This window comes from Nannobrachium achirus, assembly GCF_963921795.1.
Source record: "Nannobrachium achirus genome assembly, chromosome: 16".
Classification (NCBI taxonomy): domain Eukaryota; kingdom Metazoa; phylum Chordata; class Actinopteri; order Myctophiformes; family Myctophidae; genus Nannobrachium; species Nannobrachium achirus.
The window spans coordinates 47416759-47438096 of record NC_137823.1 but is presented as its reverse complement, the minus strand read 5'-3'; positions in this window follow the sequence as shown (position 1 = coordinate 47438096).

Here is a 21338-nt window from a genome sequence, read left to right as displayed (position 1 = left end):
CCTGTTACTATAGTGTCAATACCACCTACTCTGTTGGCTTCCTCACAAAGCCACGTAACTATGAACCTTATGCGGAACCTGCAAAAGGTGAACTACAAGTCATAATGAGACTTGCTCGGGGTAAGGATCCATAATATTTGCCTAGTAATCCTTGTCAGTCCTGATTACTAATGAGATGAGTTTGAGGGCAATGAGGAGGCTTGCAGGCAAATGGAAATGAAATGAAGCCCTTGTTAAACATGGAATACTCTATGTAATGAATATTACCATCTTGGACCTCACTGAATATAATTGAGAGGTATTCCATAAGAAGTGGTCTTGGTGAAGGATATCAAATGAAGCCTTCATGCACAGAACCATTTAAATGTATCATATGGCGAACTGAAAAAGTGTTTTTTTTTTTCTCTTTTCTGTAGCTAAACATGGGGATTCGTATCTCAAGAGTCAAATGTAGCTCAGGAATTTACTGTGTACATCCAATAATTTGGGTGATGGCACAACTCTAAGGAAATGTAAATGGACAGTTTAAACTTTAAGTGATACTAGTTTAATCATGCTCTCACTTCTAGATGAGTCCTACAACAACTTTCATGGAGACGCGGAGTACCCTATATCAGCATACCTACGACATCCTTTATATTTTGAAGCGGAGCTAAGGTCTGCCAATCTCAAAGTGGAGCTGAAGATGGAGAACTGCTGGGCAACACTTGGTGATGACAGAACATCCCTGCACAGGTGGAACCTCATCATTAGGGGGTAATATATGCACACACACTCTCTCTGTATCTCTGATTATTATTAAACCTGCAGAGCTTCCAGGTTCTCATTCATAAGTAGTTGAGCAGCACAACTTCTGTAGGCACAAGGTAGTCTCTCAGTGCCTTGCCCACCAGAGGATGCTAGAAATTCCAAAACAAACTTGTTCGTAGTTTAGTCGCATCCATTTGGCTCAATCCAATTAGTTGCATCCATTTGGCTCAATCCATTTGGGTAGGCTTTATGCTATACTGATGATTACAAACTAATTTGGCGCTTCCTTTTTACAAATTTAAACATGTTTTTTTGGTTTTAAGGAGAGCACACTAAACTGTTATTTCTTCTGTCAGCTGTCCCAACCCCGTGGATCCATACCCTGTATTGTTCCACACTGTCAGGGCTGATGCTAGAATACAGAATCCAGCTCACTTCAAGCGCTTTGAGGTCCCGATGTTTGCCTTTTCCACAGAGGAGGAGAATCTGAGCGGCCAGGTAATGTCATGGACAAAGAAAGTAAAATTGCATTTTGGTGATTTTATGACCTAATTCCAGTGTGTAAAACAATGGAAAAATGAAAATACTTGATACAGTATGTAGTGATGCGCGGAAGCAGGGATTGAACCTGGGACTCCACTCGTCAGACCAACGCACAACCAGTCGTGCTAATCGCAGGGCTGTAGTCGCTGGTTGCCTTTTCTGGGGGGTGCTTTAATTTGGAGTATGACCATAATGTAAAGTTATTAGTGTCAGTGTGGTTGCCAGCATTTTAGTCAAAAAAACAAAATCTTTGTTCTGTGCCTACCAAGTCTGCTGTTCTGTTCCAAATCTTGTAGATATTTGTCCACTGTGATGTGGTGATCTGCGATTCGGAGAATCCAGGGGGTGGACCATGTGATGTGCAGTGCTCTAACCAAAATAAAAGGATAAAAGGTTTGGTCTGAGTTGATCTGAAATGGTAAATGCATTCATCATATATGATGACTGATTTCATTTGTCTCATTTCCTCAATAGGTCAAAAGCGATCTGCAGAGAACTTCGAATATGTACCTGTAGCGGTTGGACCCATACTGTTTTTGCAAGCCAAATAAATTGTTTTATTATAACAATTTGTGCTGTAATTTATCATATCATGAGCTCAATGTAACTGACTATAATTATTAGATCAGTCTTTCAATCCTCACATTCCTCAGTACTGAACTTGAATGTATTTAGCTTTACTGGAGGACAGATGGACCAGAACACATAATTTGTGTTCAAGGAGGTCGATATTGTTTCAATAAATGTATAATCCTTAATTTTGATGCGTTATTTTGGAAATGTGATATTTTGGATGTCTGTGTGTTCAGATGCTATTACAAAACATCACAACAGATCTGAAGTCTAATGTACCACTTTAATGCATTCTTTAAGAATAAAAAGACATTTAATCTGTTTATGTTCACATAATGGTGAATTTGACTTGGTGCATTGCTCCTACCAGATCTCAGATCTCATTTCAAAGACATCAATAGCCCCACTACACGGGTACGTTGCACAGTGCTCTCCACTTAAAATTTCAGACTAAATGACAGCTGCTTGACAATGATCCATGGGCCTAATATCTTGATGCTGGTATTACTTGGTCAAGTCTCACACCTTTTTTTTTTAAAGATTTGTTCTTTGGGCTTTTTATGCCTTTATTTGATAGGACAGTAGACTGACAGGAATCTGGGGAGAGATGGGGAATGACAAGTGGCAAAGGTCGTTTGGATCGGGAATCGAACCGGCGACGTCAGCAGGCATCATACCCTAGTAAGTGGTATGCACCTTTACCACTTGGCCAGCGGGCACCCCAAGTCTCACACCTCTTTAAGGGAACACAGTGATGTAAAAGCAGATTGGCTCAGTGGGTTAAAAGCTTGTGTGTTGTCTCTAAGGTAGGTTGAGTTCAGTTACACTACTGTGCCATTAAAGTCATACTAGCTTAGAGGGTGCTCTGAGAGCTTTTCAAGCTCACTCTGGAACATCGCAACATCACATGTTGTCTGCCAGGAAGCAGACAGTCTGATCAGTCATCCTCTACCAGTGCAGTGGAAGCATGGACACAAGTGCGAAAGTAGGCTACTCTAATAATTTTAAACGTTTAGAGAAACCATAAGAGAAAATAATGAGCGTGGTTGGCCCTGCAGGGCAACCAGACTATAGTACTTGTCCAACTTTATTCCATCCATCTTTCCCCTCCTATATAAACTTTATTTTGCTGCTCCTCCCACGGTTTTGGTGGCACACACTTGGGCCATATGTCAAATCGACCGGCTTCTCCGGGAATCGATTCCTTGCATTTTGCTAAGAGATAGTTTAATGTATAAATCTATTCATGAATTCATTTTCTCAATTGACTTTAATTAAAAATGTAACTTTTCCCAAATATGAAAATGACTGACAGACCACATGAGACTAACACAGGGTTAGGGTTATCCATATGGGCATTCCAAGATAAGGGCTTAATATTGATGACATCAAGGAAGGATCTCCATATGGGACAAGGTAAGGGGACATGATGAATCTCAACTACAGCAGGTGCACTAACAAAATGAGATTGTGATTGCACGTGTCAGATTATCTTGGTATAAATAAGAGTTGACAAGTAACTCAATATTGGAATTTTTAGTTACATACACAGTATAATTAAAGACCAAGTATGACATTGAATAATGGAATAACAGCATTTGCATGATCACTGAAGGGAGGATTACCCCCCCCCCCCCCCCCCACCACAAACACTGAATTTCACATTCAAGTTCCCCACTTAAAAATCTTGACTAAGTTGCAGCACATATATACTTGGCAAATGTTGTACATAATCAGGCCATCGTTTTCTGTTGCAGCTCCAACCTCAGGGAATGCAGTTCATGGAAACATTAATCCTTAAGCTAAACAGTTAGCTAGTAATTCCACGTGCATTTCCTTCTGTATACAAAAACCAGCCGTCGTTAATCATTTCGGAATGGGTAACACTTCCAAAAAAGGAAATGGAATGCTACTCAAGTCATATGTTAGACACTACCATTACTCCAAGCATGTGGAAATGCTCCCCGTCACAAGTTTCTAAGACAAATTCATTGTGCCTTCTGTAAACACAGCAGCACTTTAGAATTCAGGAGAGGATTTTTTTTGGCCAGCCTTTCATTACAATAAACTTAAGGGAAAAACAAAAACAAAGCAATTTTAAGATCAAGTATTTTATTCAGAAGATTCTATTGAGGGTTTAACAGGAAAATTGGTCCAGAAGAGATCTGCTTCGTTTGATGCTGGGTTGAGTCTTTACTTCTGCGCCCTGGAACAAAGTACTTTGGTCACTCACTGTACTGGGTAGATTCATTCATTCATTCTAGTTCATTTTCTTCTGTGATATAATTTTTTTTAACTTTCATATATAAGGTTATGTTAATTTATGCACTCCGTACTTGGTCTGGAATACTTTTAACAAATGTCTTCATCAATGTGTTGACTCTCAACTTGATAAAACAATTCTGTGGAGCAAAACCAGCATTGTATTGCTGGTGTTGGTCCACTGTGTTTTATCTTAGAACACTTTGTACATCCATAGGTTGACAAGCTTTATGGAGACGATGATTTCCTTTAGCCAGAAGCACTTGGCACCTTCCCACAGAGCCAAACTACTTGTAACTGGTGTACTGACCATGGTATTACTGGGCCTAACTGACCGGCCAACTGGCCTGACCTGAACCCCACGTGTGTGTTGTGTTGTCATGAGGTAGATGAGAGACTCAACACACAGATGAGCTCTATCAAAGCAAACCTGGGCTTCCATAAACACCTCAGCCGTACCACAGGCTGACCAGCTTCATGCCACGCCCCATTGATGAAGACATTTGTTCAAAAGCATTCCAGAGTGCCGAGTGCATTAATTAACATAACCTTTCAGAAGTTTAACATTTCTGTATTATAAATCCATCTTTTGAAGTAATATTCTAATATTTTGAGATTTTCAATTTTCATGAGCTGTATGCCATACCAATCTAAATTAAATTAAAAAATCTAAAAAAAAAAAAAAAAAAAAGTTTTGAATATTTCACTGCATGCACAATGAATCTAGGAATATATGAACGTTTTTATGTATTATAACTTTTACACAATATATATTACAGGGGGTGGTGGAACAAAGTGTGTGAAAGAGGCTGGCAGCGCCAGGCTAGATCTGTAGAGGATGCATTCAAATTGCTGTATTCAACAAAAATCTTAAAAAATGACATCCCTGCCCTTTACTGGTATAAAATGCTTTGAAAACTGACACTATTGTGTCAGGTGGGTCTATGATGGACCCCCCGACACAATAGTGGTGGTCCCCAGTTTGCCCGTAGTCAGGATGGTGGTCCCTGGGTCAAAATCAGTTGAAGACCCCTGCTATAGACCACAAATCTACATAATCAATAAAGGAATGTGCCTTTGAGCATCGTGGTATACAAGATTAGGATCAGATAGGGGGCATCTGTCAGTTTTCTGACCCAGCGTTCACAGTTATGCTGCCGTTCTCGTCCTTACCCCTTTTCGGTCCGCTTTGTGGCTTGGTGTTTCTCACGTTTGCAAGGCTCACTTGCAAACGTGAGAGTCCACACTGGACACTGCAGATGCCATCTGCCCGCTTGTTGGTCTCACAAATCACTGCGTCACAGTGCACATAAATCTGTAGGTCGAGAATTTAACACACAGGCAACTCAAGTTATTAGACTCGGCACTCGGGTGAGCATGGATAGATGAATCTGCCTTGGATTTTATGTTGCATGAGAAACGACAACACAGCTGTTCAGTATACCTGGTTTTCCTGAACATTTTCAGTCTTAGTGAAGGTAAACATCTTCATAGAGAAGCGTTTTACATGGCCAGGGACTGGAACCCTCGGGTCACTCACAATTGGATGAAAGACTGTTGCGTAGCTGTCGTCCAGGTTCTCACACCTAGTTAAATCGAGCAAATCATGAACACAAGCACACACACGTTTCAAACTAAACAGCATAATGATCAGAAATCAATAGAAGCAGAAGAATGCCATGTCTTCCAAGTATTGCTCCAAGTATCCATATCAATAATTATTGGACCAAGATCATCGCTTTACCCATCCACAATGATGTCCCAACTTGGCAAAGAAGTCCTGTTTTCATGTAGAGTAGCCCAGCAGTTCTCCAAGATGAGCTCTAACTGAGAGTCAGGAGACTCCAGCTCCACCTCAAAATACAATGGCTCCCTCAGGTACTTCGTTACTGGGTAATCATCTGCTTGGTAGAACTGTACATACGATGAATCTGAGGTCAAAATATAAAGAAGAGCACTGGTAGAGGGGTGAGAGTAATAAAATTGATCACTGGTAAAGTTGTGTAGAATCTTTACCAAGTAAAATGCATTTGCTTGGTAACTTGGACTTGGAAAATGAAGCTGGATATGAGGTCAACATAAAATATATTTGTATACTATAGTTCCAATCTTACCCTGGGCAAGTTTCATTTGTACCAACAGCTGTCCTGACCCACGCTCTGCTGTAGGTTCATTATCCCGCGGTTTATATCGGAATGCCAATGTCTTCTTGTCATGGACCAAATAGAAGCAAGAAATGGTGTGCCTGTAAGGGCACAGGGCATTTAAGCACTACTGCAGGACAATTGTAAACTATATTGCAATGTAATCTGTCAAGCAGGATAGCAGATACAGTAGGTCTTTATACCTGTACACAACTGCTGGCAACGTGTAACCTTTGGATGAACGATGCATGCTCTTCTCATCAAGGGCAATTTCATTCTCATACAGTATGTAGTTTTCAAAGAACTACAGGTGAGAGGAATAAGAATGAGGAATACAATACAAAAATAAAATGTATTGCCCCCTGAACCAACAGTATCATACCCACAATGCAATGTGCCAGAGCCAAACTGACCCAAGCTTTAAACGTTGCGTTTGAGTTTTAGATCAGAGCTGGTTAAATGTAGACGTATTGAGTGAGGTTAGAGATGATTTGATGTAGGCATTAGGTCAGAGATGGTTAAATGTATACAAATGGTTAAATATATAAAAATAAAAAGGATAAAAATGGTTGTGTTTAGTTAGTTAGGGATTAGATTAATGGTTAAGGAAATATGGTTTGCAGTGGTTAAGGTCAGTAAGATCTGGTAGGGCAGTTAGCCAATGTTAATGCGTGCTCTAAACTTGGATAAACATTAATTTTAAGTAAAAAAAATCGGGGTGGGGTGGGGGGGCATACCGTTCTAGTGGTCCTACAGGAATCAACAGTGAAAGAGAAATATGCAAAGCGGTCATCACTGAAAACTGGTTTGCAGGATGGGTCCCTCAGTGTCAGCCAACTCGGGATTAGCGTGGGGACAGATTCCACTTTCACAGCCAGTGCAGTCACAGATCCATTAGCGTGACACTCTGAAAAGAGTCTCATTAGTCAGTAATTTCCTATGACAAGCCCAGGGGCGTCACACCAAATTCTGGGCCCTGGGTACAAGGATTCACTGCGGGCCCCCCATGAATGTTTACTATTGAAAAATAGCAGATATACAAGCTCGCAGCGCGGCAGATCTGCTATTTTTGAAAAAATCATGAAAATGTGTGCCAAGAAACCTATGTTTCCATGTCAGTGATGCTCAAACTTTTTCATGTGAAGGACCCCCCATCTCAAAATATTTAGTTCCAGGGACCCCCCAGAAGCAAAATTTGAGTTACAAATGTTCACTTAAAAAATACATTATATTCAAAGATTTGCGCACATTTTCACGACTTTTCAAAAATAGCAGATCTACAAGCTCGCAGCGCGGCACTCGGTGCCGCGCTGTGAGCTTGTATATCTGCTATTTTTCAATAGCTAAAGTTACTAGGGCCCCTCCACCTTGGGCCCTGGTAACTCAGTCCCACTTTCCTACCCCTTGTGACGCCCCTGGACAAGCCAGACAGAAATGCAACAAATTTAATTTGACACATTACCAGTCGTGGTCAAAGGGAAGTTGCAGGCCAGAGAGAAATCGGCGAGTCTCCACTCGTTGTTGGGCTCCCACAGAAGCAAGTCAGCTCTGGCTTTGACTGATGAGGACTCGATCAGCTGTAAACAAAGATTTATAGACCGTGCTCTCATCAAGGTCATATTATATATCTCACTCACACTGCGCTGGACTCGACCTACCTCCAGTGGTGTAAAGTACATTTACTTAGGTAATGTACTTAATTAAGTACAATTGAAGTATTTGTACTTCTGTATTTTCAATACATCTCGAATACAATTTTTTACTTTTACTCTACATTTATTTGAGAACTTTAGTTACTAGTTACTTTGCAGATTATTCTAAAACACACTTTAATCCACTTTAGCCCTATTTTATACCTAGGCTATTTGAAAATAGCTGATCTACAAGCTCAACACGTTGTGAGCTTTTGGATCTGCTATTCTCAAACATTTTGTACTTTTACTTTTGGTAACAGAATATTTCTATATTGCAGTATTGATACTTTTAAGTAAAACATTTGAGTACTTTTTCCACTACTGCCTACCTCAAATGCTGTGTCAGGGGAGTTGTATGGCACCTCAAGACTGAAGTGAGTGCCATTTTCAGTGTACATGTAGACCTCTGCCAGCTCAGGACTCAGCAACCGAGAGCCAAGAATGGCCTGGAAGTTGTGGCCCTGACTCCCATATTCCACACTGAGGTGAAACGTGTTGTGGTCACAGGTGCCAGTGATGCTGGGTAGAACTAAAACAAACAAGCGGGACACATTGTACATAATCCTGTTAACCAAAGACCTGCTTCATCCAGACTTTTCATTGTTGTGGTTGACGACAAAACGTCACCAAAATGAGTAATAAACAGTTTATAGTGCTAATGCAGCTCACTAAAGAAATGGCAATTATAAGCACTAGGCCTAAACACTAAAAGAGCTAAATTAACATACAGATGTATACTGCTACACAAGGAACACACAAGAAAACTCATCTGCCATCATCTGCATGGGAAATACATAAATCACCATATCACATTAGTAATAATTCCCTGCCAAAGCTCACCAACATCCCGCAGAGATTGCTCCACCTCTAATGTGTAAGAGAACGGAGTTTGCTCAGGCAGAATGACAAGCCCGTAGGTCAGGGGCAAGGAGTAGACTGTAACCAAGGGTTCGGGATTCTGTGAGGAGAAAAAAAGAAATAAATTACTCAACTTCACTAAAATGGGACTATAAATACACAGCAATATCCTCGGTTAAAAATGGGTGTGAAATCGCCCTTCAAGCTTAAATCAACACCACCTTCATATAATTGGTCCTCACTAATTCTCACGATAATATGGTATCATTCTTGTCTATGTCTACTCTGTCTTATGTCTCAAGAGGAGGCCTGTGTTCAGAAACCCGCCTACAAGTGACATCGATGTGGAATCCAAGCTAATATAAACAGCAGGCTTTCTATTCCTGGAAAGTTATGATATAATGGAAGCCATTGTTCTCACGTCAAGACATTTTTAATCTGGTTTGAAAACAAAAACCTGCCCAACTATGATGTCACAGGTAGGCAGGGTTCTGTCCACAGCAGCTGTGTCTCAGAGGAGGGCCTCCACTGTACCATATCATCATGGGCATTAGTGGGGACCAATATTACGAAAATAAGTAAAAAATGGGTCAAGTCGTTTTCAAGGGTCCTGCTGTATACACAGAGTTATGCATCAATAAATGAAGGATGAGGATTTTCTGAGGATTTTACTCTGAACATGCAGTACTTCTATTCTTGTTAAGTGATGCTCGTTCAAATGGTCCAACAAGTTGAGTGAACTCTACCCACATATAGGCAAACAAGTCATCTACTGCACATACATGTTTCACGACGGCATGGTCAGAGAAGGGCACTTGAAGAGAGAAGATCTTGGAGCCATTGGAGTGTGTGTGTTCCCGGACATTGAAGCCCTTGGCATTGCACTCATCAACAGTGAGCACGCCGGTGGAAAAGGTGATGTTCACCAGCTTCACGTCATGGAGGAAGGTCCCCAAGAGGATGCTAAACGCCCTCTCCTCAGGGACGGTATCTGGAACAGCAGCAGTGGTGGGTTGAAATCAAAGCAAAGTCAACTTTTCTTTGTTCTTCATGAATGTTCATTGCTACAGTGTATGATTATTTCTTTGAGAGGTGGGAAGGAGCTGAGCTCCAACATCTGGCTTTGTCCGGTTCCCCCCAAAAAATGTCCAGGCTCTGAAGCGTAGCCTACATCCTGGTACAAACGGCTTAAAGTTTGTTGTAAGTTTCCATTGGCCAATCTTCGCAGGACACTAAATTGTCCTGCGAAGACATTAAATTAACTCATAAATAGCACCGCTCACTTCACACCAATTAAAAACGTAATTATTTGTATTGTGCTGAACTCATTTAGGTTTATACCATCTGACATTCGTTGAGATTAACCACATAAATCTTATATAAGACCGGGACCCCCTGGGCTCTATACTAGGTCTGCCCTCTACATCGATTTCCCTCTACACCAAATCTTTGTCGCAAATAGCGGATCTACAATCGCCAGATGCGTTGCTAGCGTAGCTAGTGTTCATGTGATTATGATTAACTGGGTCTTTTTCTATCAACAGATGATACTTACGGTCAGAAAAGTGCAGAGGCTGGGGCATCAGAGGGGTGGTAATGGGGAACAGCACCTTGTATTTGGTATCAGCCTGGGTGTCTGACCACCAGAGCAACTCCAGCATTGGTTCAACCGTGTAGGTGATGTGGTACTGGTAATCTGGGGCATGACTCTGCAATAATTCATGTCACATTAATAAAACATGCAAATAGACCTACCCTAGAATGATGCACATCAACTGACATTCTGTCCACAGTGTCCCAACCTTGTAGTAACCATCCGGCGATCCAATTGGAAGCTCCGTGATGATGTGAGATTCTGTAGCTGACAGCGTGTAGCGGCGGGCCGCCATCTGAGATTTATCGAGCCTCTGACCATTAATTCCCATGTGCATTTCGAAGACTTTGATGCCACCATGTATTAGTGGCGTTATGCGGCGAGGTAAATGCCAGGAGATCATATCCTCAGTAAAGAGCACACCACCTATTGCAGAAAAAAATGGTTAGTTGTACTGTCTGCAGTACACCTTTTTAAATGTATTATTTATCATCAAAGACTCACCCACAGGACACGCAGCTGCCGAGTTGATGACTATGATATCATGTGGCAATTTATAGTAGGTGCTCACTTTGAAAACCTCCATGGGAACTCCAGCCACCTAAAAGAGATACATTTAAAGTGACTTCATAAGGAAAGAAAACATGCATACTGCAGGGAGGGGGCTGGGGTTGCTTACATTCTCAGTGTAAGTCCTTGCTGTGTTATATGAGCTACGTAAAACCAGGCGACTATCGGTGGTCATGGCTCCAAAGCCAACTTCTTGAGCCTCCTTCAGCAGCATCACCACTGGGTCAGGAGTGTGAAATGTCATCTTCCAGATACCATGAGCAGCACCGGTTGTCTGTAGGGAATAATACAAAAAAAGGCACCCCTTTGAGTCACAATTAAGCCTTAATAGTGGCTAAGGCATTCAAAGTCAGACTACCTTAGATAAAAGATTATAACATGTAAAGCCACAAAAATGGTACTTATAAACATACACCAGGAACTGCTTTGAGTTTAGAGTCATGTTGAAGTTTCATATCCTGGGCTTCCTGGCCCACTTCAAGTCTAATGTCAGGTACGAGTTGAGACACCTTAAAATAGACAAATTAAATCATTAAACTGGCCATTTAGATTTTTAAATATGGTTTTACATATTCATATCTGGTCCCATTGTTGGGTGACTTACTTCCATGTAATTTCTGTCACAAAGAATCTCCTCCGAGCGCCAGGACTCGTCTTCACAAGTTTGAGAAATATCATGAGTAACTACATCTGATGTGGTTTGGTTGTACAATCGGAGTCTCAAGCTAACATTAAATGAGTCATCTTCCTGGGAACATAGAAATGCAGAAAACAGATGCAGCAGATTTAACACTTCAGATGTGTAACTGCCCCCCACACACAGTGGCAGTGATAGAAAAATATATTGTGAATGATTTATTTTGTTTACATACATGATTGTCCACATAACAGCCCATCAAGGATGCATAGATTCTGGTGTTACCCCATGGGTCAGATTCCATGCTATATCCACATTGAGCAGCCAAGATTGGTGTTATATGCATGTGTTGAGAACCACCTGGGAGGAGGAGCATTCATAAACATTACAAGATAAGATTGGTTTTGGTGATTCACATAATTAAAGAAATGGTTTGTGATTCACATAATTAAATACTCACTGATGGCTTCAACTTCTAGTTGGTTCCCCACAGCAAGAGCCTTGTCTAATGTCAGCCTCATGAGATTTCCCACACAGTCTGACTTTAAACCACTGCCTGTTTTGAAGAAACAGATGGTTAACTCGGATAAAAACAAAACTTGGAGGTATGAGTGATTTATGAGCTCATATATTAAACTTGAGGTATGATATGAGTGATTTATTAGCCCATATATAAATGACTTGAGGTAATACAAACGTTTAGCGTGGCAGTACTTACTTGGCTGTGAATTTGACTTTATACTTGGCCTCGCTTGACCCAAGATGACGGCTGGCATCAAAATCCATGTCATGCTAAAAATGAAGACACAATGACACATACAAGTCTACAAGGATGTTAAAATGGTTTGGAAAAACACATGCTAAATTCTTGAGAAACACTTACAAACTCCCAAGTATCCTCATAATACAGATCAGGTAGGCCCACAAAAAAAAAAAATTCAAGTACTGGGAGAGCTTGACATTAAACCCCAGGCAGCAAGACACACAATAGCACTGAAACAGTGCTTGATGATATCACCAATTCTTCAACAGCTGTGGTATGTTTCAGTGATTCACTGTGCACAGGTGACACATATCAGTGTAGCCTATCGCTGCAGAGTTCACAAGCGGATTAAAGGGATAGTTCACTGTTTTTCTATCGATTGCTCACACCCATGGAGACTTTTTGTTTTATTTTTGTCGCATTCCTAAGACAATAATTTGAGGAGACTCTTTGTCACTCTCCATAGGGAACAAAGCAAGCTATTTGTGTCTAGATAGGGAACCACTGCTGGTCATCAAATTATTGGCTAAGGGATGCGACAAAAATGAAGTATTTTTTGGGGGTGAACTATCCCTTTTGTAGCCATGTCTTAACAAGCATGGGATTCATACAGTATCAGAGTACAAGAAGCCAGGCTTGTACAAACTGGTAATACATTAAAGTGGCTAAAGGCCTTCATTTACGGTCGGAATGTTGCACAATTATTAAAATAAGTTATGGGCGCTTTTAACCAGTGTGCAGGTGTTTTACCCTCTCCTTAATACATTAAAGTGGACATCAGCAGTGTATAATACCAATGTTTATACTATTATATACAGGTATAGACTACTAGATCAGTGGTTCTCAAGCTGTGGGTCGGGACCCCCAGGGGGTCCCCAAATTATTTTGGGGGGTCCCAAGAAGATTAACTGAATGTGAACATTGTTTTCCCTCAACAGTAAACAAACCAACATAAAGTTTAAGTGTATAGAGAGCTTATCTGCACATTTCTAAAGTGACAATTTAAGGACTTTTTCATACCTCTAAAATGACATATTAATCATTGGACAAATTGTCAAATATTAGAAGCAGAAATTGTGGAAATAGCAGATCTACATGCTCACAACGCCTCAGTATTGTGAGCATGTAGATTGGCTATTTTCACAATAGAACGTGTATAAAATGTAATGCCTCAACTCTTAGTGCTTGTCAGGGTGGGGGGGTCCCCAGTTAAAATATGAATATGTTGGGGGTCACGGCCTGAAAAGGTTGAGAACCACTGTACTAGACCACTAGTCAGGAGGACAGTGTGTATCAGTTTCTCTCTCAAAATGTGTGTGTCTATCTATAAAATATATCAATGTGAAACCACACACGTATTGCATCATAAACAGTAACTTTACAGTGTGGAACATTATGTAGTATCATTTTAAGAGACTGCATGAATAATGCCACTCCAGTGAAATTGAGAATTTGGTGCTTTTTGGGGTTTATTATCATAGTAGGCCATGTAATACAATTCTTTAGTGAAGTGTCCCAATACTTTTTCTATGGCTGGATGATTATGATTATCTAGCACTTTTTAAGTCACTCAGGAAAAGAGCCTACAGTAAATTATTACATTCTTCAGGAAGGGAACCTTTCTTGCAGATTTTATTTGCTACGCAAAGGAGAAAAGATAGAATATTTAGTTTAAGACTGATTTGAAGGTCTGACCAAACTGTTCTTTTGGTGTCAACGCAGGTTGGGCACTTTGTGAGCATGACACAATATATAAATAGTAAATAAATAAGACAGTACACTGTCATCAAAAACTGTTTATTGCTGTATTTACAAACTCGAGAAATGGCCCACAACTTATTGTTACAGTACCAAATTAATGATGTTTTAAACAACTGCAGAGCTGAGTTCTGTTAGCTTCTTAAACCATTTTGAAACTTGAAGCTGGTGAGACAGAGTAATGTGACAAGGAACTGTTTACACTTGGCCAAGAAGTATTACAGGCCTTTGATCCTGTGTGATGATACCGCACTGTGCATACAGTATGTAGGCTATAATATCTTGAGTGTTTTAATTTATATATATAAATATATATAATTTTTAGCTGTGTCTATAATCTCAACAGCATTCCAAATGAATATTTTAAGAATAAATGCCTCAATCAATTGAGTACCTGAGACGAATAACAGTATAAGTCCATATTTGAATTTTTTTGAATATATATATTTTTGGATTTACCAGACTGTAAACCACAAACTAGTCATTTTTAATCTGTTAAATTGTTAATGCAATCCCCCCTCATTTTGTTTAATTGTCGGTTTGCTCCCTTTGTCTGCTGAATATTGCTTGTACGGACTTAGACTGTTGTTCCACAAACTGTTAAAGATATACTGTTTTTCCACTTTCCATAAGTATTATGTCTTATAATTCCTAATATATATGAGTTAAGTAAAAAAAATCTAATTCAACAAAATGAGAGAGGAGTACATTAAGACTTTAAGAAATTAAAAACTTCTAATTTGTGGTTTACAGTCTGGTAAATCAAAATAAAAATCTATATCCGAAATATTAAAATACAGACTTAGACTGTTATTCGTCTCAGGTACTCAATTATTGCTCATGTATATTTGTGCGTGCTACTTTGTCATGATTATTGCTCAAGTCATTATATTAAAAAATAATCTTACATATCCGTGCAGGCTATATTGATTCCATGTGAGCATTATCAGCTCCCCATAATGACAAACATTTGCCTAATGTTTAGATTGAAAACATTAAAAAGTATTTGTCTATTATATTGTCAGTACTCAATATCCTCTATTGATCTTGTGCTGCTGGTCCAGTAATGTTTGTTGTAGGCTAATTTTGGCATCTTGGAAATCTGGATTAAGCTGTAGGGCCTGCTGAAAGTCGGTCATGGCATCTTCGTAAAAACCTGTAACAGAGTTAAATATGAATTAATTGGGTAAGTAAACAGCTCCATCTAGTGTCTAAAAAATAGTATAGCAGCTCCAGTTATGTCACAGTCACTCCGAAGTAATGCTCTTTCAAATCAGAATTAAGTGTCTATTTTATTACCCAATCTATAGCGAATTAGTCCTCTGTTGTAGAATGGCACCTCGAATTGACCGTCAGCCTGTATTGCTTTAGTATAGTCTTCCACTGCCTCGTAGAAATCCACCCTGAAGTATTTTATTTGACCGCGGTTGTTGAAAGCATGAGCCAGCTTGCTAGCTTGACATTCCCTGTAAATTAATACAAATACAAATACAAACTTAGTGCAATGCCATATAATATAAAAGTTAAAAAGTAGGGTAAAGGTGCAGCACACGCGCTGTCCAGATAGCTACTGGCTAACTATTCAACCCCACACAGTGTGAATGTCAATGATAAACAAGTAGTAACGCTGTGTACCCCGTGTGCAAGCAGGATGAGATATATGCTGTGTACAGTTCTTCTGCCGTTTGGAAATTCTTTTTCTTAAACTCGGAGTGAGCATTTTCGATGGTTTTATAATAATCGTCTTCCATGGTGTGACTGTTAGTACTCTGTACTCTGTACTCTGTCTTACCAGGAAATGACGACAGCCACGACACGTGAAGGACGATCCAATCAGGTTTTAATGCGCTGATTAGAGGGATCGTGGGCCTACCATACAAATAAGCCCGTCCTTTTTTAAGTTCCCTAAAACGTTATACGACTTTATTATGTATTTACCTACTGTATGATGTTTTTTATTTATTTTTTATTTTTTTTAAATTGTTTCCCCCTTTTTTCCTGACTATATCTACTGCATAATACTGTGTTCTATCCGTCTGTCATTCAATGTTATATGAAATACTTAAATGGTTTCCTATGGAAGTCTTTTCTAGGATCTCCTTTTAGTAGACCTTGTACCAGTGAACTGTACCGTCATGAAACTGTTTTTTTCCCCTATGCAAACTTCTTCTAATAAAGTCTTCAATCAATCAATCATACGAACTGGATTCAGGAGCACACAGAATTATAACATTTTCAATATTATCATCATCATCATCATCATCATCATCATCATCATCGAATTTGTTTCTTGCAGAGGGTTGCGGTTGCCCCACTGATCAATAGCAAAACATGAAAGATTCTAGGAGGTACACTTATGCCCCAATAGCCTTAAAGTTAAGACCAAACAGCCCAGAACAAACTGATTAGGGTCGTGCTTGGCCTTCCTTCTCGGGCCCACCTCACCGCTTATCACATAAGCGCGGGGTGGCTCACAGTAGCTGACAGAGTACAGGGCCTGGTGTACAAAATACACTACACCTCTAAGATACAAATTACTTTCTAAACATCAAGGATGTCCACAACAACACCAGAAGCAGCTCAACTAATCATGTTCAACCCAGATTTATCTCTAAAAAAGGCTTTAATTCTTTCTCCTGCTATACCACCAACATGTGGAATGCCCTACCGCAAATACCGCAAATCCCTAGCCTCCTTCAAAATCGGTCTGAAAAGTCACCTTCAAACGGCTGCTATTCGAAACTGTACTTTTTCCTATGCAAACTTCTAATACATTCTTCAATCAATCAACAAGCCTATAATTGTTATCTTCATATTATCTTACTAATAAACAAACGATCTGTCTGTCTGATGTCTGTCTAATATACCTGACATCACTGATGCTAAACAGTGCCCAAATTTGGAGATAACTGACATCACTGATACTGCCCCCTGTAACCTTCCATCTCTGGCTCACTTTACCCCTGATCATTTTGAAAGTTTGGGATGGCTCATGGGAGTAGCTTACAGCATCTTGCAATGGGCCTGATACACACCACTAACCATGTACCTGACAGAATACTTCCAAAACGTCAAGGATGTTCAGAATTACAACACCAAAGGAAGCTCCACAAATTATGTCCAATCCAGATTTGGCTCGAGCAAAGGGTTAAATTCGTTCTCCTGCTATGCCGCAAAAATGTGGAATGCCCTACTGACGGCCTTAAAGGAGTGTAAACCCATACACTCCTTTAAAACCGCTCTGAAAAGTCACTTACAGACAGTTGCTATACAAAGCCTCCCCCTGATCTTTTTACTGTAAATACCATTTATTTTTTTATTTTGTTTTCAGACTTATTTTTTTCCATAGTAGGCCTACTGTGTTTTATTTGTCTGTCATGATGTATGAATTGAGAAACCTCAATTTAAACAAGCCCAAAAGCTTTCTTGTGGTCTTCATCCTTTTAGTTGACCTTGTATCAGTGAACTGTCCTGTACCTTTTCCTGCAAACTTCTAATAAAGTATTCAGTCAATCAGTCAATCAGTCAATCAATCAATCAGTCAGTCAATCAATCAATCAATCAATCAATCAATCAATCAATCAATCAATCTCTTCCATATATAGGTTATATAAACAGTGACCCGCTATTGTATCATTGTCATATTATGCTGATAAATAGGCTATCATTCAGATGTTTCTCAATTTGAGAATGAATGCTTCAGTGTATCCTGAGTGACTTGTCCGTTGCAGTAAAACCATAACATGGAAGCAACCCTGTGAGCAAAGTGGTGAGAAATTCCTGCATGGGTGACCTCCCAGCAGGCGAGGGGTCAGTTACCCTGGTGAAAAATGACACCTCAAGGAATTAGACGCTTGAGCAGACACTTCCTTTATGCCCCATTTATCTCCGGACTGTGTGGTCAGGTTCTAGCAGTTCAAAACCTCTGACCCAGTGGAGAAAGATGCAGGTTACTGGGTTGACAATGTTGAGGCGAGGCACACACAGACAATACAGCCATGAACAATGACACATGAGTGGTTAGAAGAACTCTTGAACGGGTCATTACATCACGACACGAAGAGGTCTCCACACGTGTAAAATGGTGCGAAAAGTAGCAAAAGGAAGGATGTAGACTAGAGATTCTGCGGGTAAACAGTCTAGCGGCTCAGCCAATAAAAATCACACTCGTGTGAACTGAGCGGTGGTGTGTGTGTGTGTGTGTGTGTGTGTGTGTGTGTGTGTGTGTGTGTGTGTGTGTGTGTGTGTGTGTGTGTGTGTGTGTGTGTGTGTGTGTGTGTGTGTGTGTGCAACAGCGCCCCTCCCTTAACATGTGTGGTCAGAAAAGGTTACTGCAGGGCCAGGCTACATACCCGGAGACAGACAGACATACAGACAGACAAACAGACAAACAAACAGACAGACAGACAGACCCACACACGGCCACGTATAGGAGCGTTGTGACCACCGCTCAAAAACACTGACCATATAACCACACAGTAAAACCTGGAGTGTTACTGTAATGTAACACTGAAATTAACATTATGGATTTTCTTTTTATTTACAATGTGACGGCTTGGGACCTGCATGTTATCCCATCCTGTCCAACCGTGCAGTATTTCAATCTTATCTGGTCGGGGATCCTCGGCCCCGGGATCGGCTCAATGTGAACGGGCCTTTACACAAAATGAGCTGCTTCAACCCATGCAGGAACGGACTATGACTCACAGGGGCCCCTGGGCCAATTATCTTTGAGGGCCCCCACACCACCCAGAAAGGCATTTTATGAGTCAAGAAAGCACATAATAGAGACCTGTTTACAGGATCTATAGGAGGGCTGTGGGCCCTTTTATGGCGATATACCGGTATAGGTGCCCTTTTCTGTATAATGTATGTTGCGTTTTCTACAAAACACACTCTATACTCTATACTTGATTATTTCCTCATTTACTGTTTTCTTTTAATAGTTGTTTTTCAATTATTCAGCCTCATGAATAGTTTTGTAACTGTGATTTATTATTAATATAATTATTCCTATTTAATTTTCTGCAGTACCCTCACCTTTCAGCGGAAGGGCAAAACACTGTGGGGTACAAGGATTCACTGCGGGGCCCCTGTGCTTTAACTATTGAAAAATAGCAGATATACAAGCTCACAGCGCGGCACCGAGTGCCGTGCTGCGAGCTTGTAGATCTGCAATTTCTTTGAAAAATCATGAAAATCTTTGAATATTTCAAATCCTTCTGAGGTTTTTTGAAAAACCTATGTTTCTATGTCAGTGGAGCTCCAACCTTTTCATGTGAAGGACCCCCAAAATGGTATGTATTTGGCCCACGGAACCCCATCTCAAAATATTTATTGAGTTCCAGGGACCCCCCCAGAAGCAAAATTTGAGTTACAAATGTTCGCTTAAAAAAATACATACATTCAAAGATTTGCACACATTTTCACGACTTTTCAAAAATAGCAGATCTACAAGCTCGCAGCGCGGCAATCGGTGCCGCGCTGTGAGCTTGTATATCTGCTATTTTTCAATAGCTAAAGTATAAAATAATTAAGGCCCCTCCACCACCTTGGGCCCTAGTAACTCAGTCCCACTTTCCTACCCCCTTGTGACGCCCCTGACTGTACAGTACGTGCTGTCTTTGGCAGAGCTGACCTGCATACCTCTGGCAAAAAAAAAGCTTGTGTTCAGTGATCCGGGAGTTGGTGTTTCTTCTAGCACCCCAAATATTGCTGTTTGCCGAGAGAATTAACAGAGAGTATCAAAATCCACTCATGGTCTGGCAGAAAACAGGCCAAACATCCATCAAAGCCACCTCATATAACCTCTTCAATGACAGTAAACCGCCAGCGGAACCACAGTGTTGTGCTAATCCTTAAAAGGTTTGATTGATTGATTGATAGAAGTTTGCATAGGAAAAGGTACAGTTTCATGACGGTACAGTTCACTGGTACATACAAGGTCTACTAAAAGGAGATCCTAGAAAAGCACTTGGCTTATTTCCACAGGAAACCATTGAAGTATCTCATATAACATTGAATGACAGACGGATAGAACACAGTACTATGCAATAGATAGGCTATAGTCAGGAAAAAAATATATAAAATAAAATACAGTAGGTAAATACAAAGAAGGGTCAGGGGAGGGTAGGGCTGGGCTAGGTTTGTTTTTACCAGATGCGAACGGCTGCCGCCTGTAAGTAGTTTTTCAGGGCGATTTTAAAGGATGCTAGGGATCCACACTCCTTTAAAGCCTTCGGTAAGGCGTTCCACATTTTGGTGGTATAGCAGAAGAACGAGTTTGACCCTTTGTTTGAGTTGACTCTGGGTTGAACGTGATCTGTGGCGCTGCCTGGTGTTGTAATTATGGACATCCTTAACATTTTGAAAGTATTTTGACAGGTATGGGTATCTTAGTGGTGTAGTGTATCTTGTACACCAGGCCCATTGTAAGTTGCTGTACTCTGTCATCTACTCTGAGCCGCCCCACTCTTAACTGGTCACTTCAACTTTGATCATAACAGAAAGCTTCTATAGTAATATCAGTCAAGTGCAATAGTTCTAGTTGTTATCAATTAGTTCACACAATCATAGGATGTTGTAATTCCTTTAATGGGGCGGTTCTTCTTTGTCATGATTTGATTTCATAAACTGATTGACGTTCTGACTCTAAGTGAAAATATAGCTGTATATTGGAAGTGATGGAACACAACAACAATAAAGGTATTAATATGAATATTAATAATAAGCTTAATTTAGCTGATTGACTTCGGAGACACGAAAAACAATAGGGGGAATAATAATAATAATAATAATAATAACAACAAAAACAAATGAGCAGACAATATTGGAACTGGAACACATTGAAGTTGATGGATCATGTTTTTGGCATTCTCTCTCCTGAGTGGACAAAATTGGTATCCCGACTTGAAAATGTATTTTCTGTTTAAGAACTAGAGAGATGGGGAGACCACTATTTCTGAACAAACACTCTAGTCTATAGAAATGACTGCTGTCAGAATAAAAAGCGTAACCTTCTAACAAAACAATGTTTTTTTGTTTATTTATAAAAAAAAAAGAAATACACCACTTACACCCATTTTAAATTCAATACATTATTTATGTGTAGGCTTATTTAAAATCATAGTTTTAATTGATGGCTTTGCTGCTCTGGCTTTTAGCCTTTCTGCCCGAAAGAATTTACCATACC